The following is a 2,602-nucleotide window of genomic DNA, read 5'->3' on the forward strand; positions in this document are numbered from 1 at the left end:
AAGCAGCTCTCCTGCATCCACACCATCGGGGCAGGCTCTTCTGCTCCAGCTGGCTCATCCAATGCCAGCACCATCACCTACACCATGCCATCAGGCCCCACTGCTGATCCCAGGCTGCTGTAGCAGACAAGGTACAGGGCTAGTTCTTCCTTTCTCGTGACCCCAGAGCCAGCTCTCCTGCCTGCCATCGGTGGTGAGGGACTAGAGAGTGGAAGAGGGCATCCTTTCTGTACTCACACATTCTGGGTGGGTTCACATACAAACCTCACAACCAGGGGCAGCTCTACTGTGCTTCCCAGGTGAGGTGCAGGGTCAGCTTTCCTTCTCTCACTAAACCAGGGCCAACTCTTCTGCTTTCCCTAGGCAATGAGGGCAAATAGGAGGCAACCATATGGCAGACAAGAAGCAGGTGCTGCTCTTTTGCTGTGATGACCTGGGCTAGCTCTCTCTCGCTGTCACTGTCCTCATGACAGCAGACTAATGGTTGTCTCTGGCTTGTTCCTCTTGCAGGAACCACAGGCATGATCCAATGTGTGTGTGTGTGTGTGTGTGTGTGTGTGTGTGTGTGTGTGTGTGTGTTTAGGGGGGTCATTTGTCTCAGCCTCACTCCTGCCTGAGGCCTGATGTTCCAGGCTGGGTTCTTCTAATTTCTGGGTTGCTCTGGCCAGGCAAGGTTTGTCTCATTTCTGGGTCACTCTCAAGCTGGGAGCCTATCCAGCCCTGTGTAGTGCTAGACTGGTGGTCCTCTCAGGGTAACTAGCTGTCCTGGCCCCCTGACCCCTGATTGATTGTCTTCTCAGGCTTGCTTTTGTTCAGGGGATGTTAGGGTACTAATCATTCAAATGTTCGTAGATCAGAACACTGAGTGTAGACACAGCCTCTCGGCTTTTTGCCACCTATTGATACACATGTAATACAGCAGCCACATCGGCAAGGCCTCTAGGGGCAGGGAATAAAGATTTCTTAATCTCCATTTAACTCAGGCCAGAAAGCATACATGCCTTTTGATGCTAGTGACTGGGCTGCACTCATTTCTATCAATAATCAGCAAAAATTTTTAAAAAGGTGTTTATTGTTAGGCTTACAATAATGAGACTTACTGGCTTTGTTTAAATGTGATGTTTCTTTAAATTCCTCATAAAGAAACTCAGGTAAGTGTGTTTTCCTGTGGTTTGTGGCTTTCACTAGCTTTTCAGGAAGCAAACAAAAACAAGGTAAGCCTCTCCTTAGCCTAAAAAGTGGCAGTAGACAACAGGGGAGCAGCTGTGGCCATCAACAGAAGGGAAAATTCTGATGGAAGCATCCTAGCTCAAGGAGTCATTGGTTTAAAACTCTGAGATTTCTGTTGTCTTCCTTGTCTTCATCATTCATCAATGGCATCTTGTTAAATGTCTTATCTCTCCCCTTTGTTCTTTACTCTTTGTATTTCATGTCATTTTCTCTGACACATGGACCTGTGCTAAAACCCATCAATGTACTTGTTGTGCTATATTTATAGGCACAGAGGTGTTGTCATCTGTTACTACACGAGTGAAGGCTCTCCATGTCTCATCATGCCCCTCCCATCACTTATGTGTAGCTCAATGTGGAAAGCTTTTATTGTTTCTTGTCCTAAGGAAACTGTCTCATCAGCTCATTAGTAAATATATATCAGCAAATATTAAGAGCTTTATGGTGCATACAGTGTGATTTTTAGAATTAGGTATTTTCATGAATATTGACAACTTTTGTATCTTCAAGTAAGATAGATAAAGACTTGTCTAAGTTTTCTGACTTAAAGCACAATACAAACAAAACTAATTAATCCTAGGGGCAAGAAGAACTTGTTTTTGTACATAGCTCACAAAGTATCTTGGCTGTCAGTTCGGGGCTAAATGTAAACCTTGAGTCAGGGTTTAAATTCATTTACTCCTGGCAAAATATGACTTCCTGCTTCTAAGAATAAAGGCTTGAAAAGTCTTATTAAAGGAAGGCTCCAAAAAGACTTCTTAACTTCAAACAGGTCTTACAAAACAATGTTCTGATGAGTTAAGTGCACATGAATTAGAAGCATATGTATTAAATTTTCCTTAAAATACACATGGGTTTAAAAATTAAGGGTGGGAGGAAGTTTTGGCAAAAATCTATTTTAGGTTTGCCTAAATCCAAACCATTCGAAAAGTAATGCTAGGAAATGGGACAAAAGAATGATGAAAATTCTTAAACAGTTTGGAGAATCAAGGATGTTTTATTTTATTTTTTAATGATTTAAGCTTGGTTCAGTAAGAAATGCTGAAAATGCTTTTCTAAAATGAAGGGAAAACCGCCTGGGAGCAAGATATGTTTTCTGAAAACTACAGATCCTTGAGAAAAAGTTGGAAGATCTTGACAGTCTTAAATAAGGCCAGACAGACTGGAGAAATGAAGTTCAGTTCATGGGAGCTGTGACGTTGAACCTGCTCAAATTGCTTGTGTCCAACCCAGAAACACAACGGTCAACAAAATCTCCACAACTTTATTCTTTCTTTTAGTCTCACCAATTGTTGATCTCATTTGTGTAAACACACACACACACACACACACACACACACAGAGAGAGAGAGAGAGAGAGAGAGAGAGAGAG

At 42.5% G+C, this 2,602-nt stretch overlaps 1 non-coding gene across 1 annotated transcript; it reads right to left on the reverse strand.

Moving 5' to 3' along the window:
- Positions 1 to 818: 818 nt before the first annotated feature.
- Gm24068 lies at positions 819 to 950 on the reverse strand. The gene has a single exon (XR_003955503.1). It is a non-coding gene; the product is annotated as a small nucleolar RNA SNORA17 (small nucleolar RNA).
- Positions 951 to 2,602: the final 1,652 nt, after the last annotated feature.

The sequence above is a fragment of the Mus musculus genome, chromosome 4 (assembly GCF_000001635.26).
Source record: "Mus musculus strain C57BL/6J chromosome 4, GRCm38.p6 C57BL/6J".
Taxonomy (NCBI): domain Eukaryota; kingdom Metazoa; phylum Chordata; class Mammalia; order Rodentia; family Muridae; genus Mus; species Mus musculus.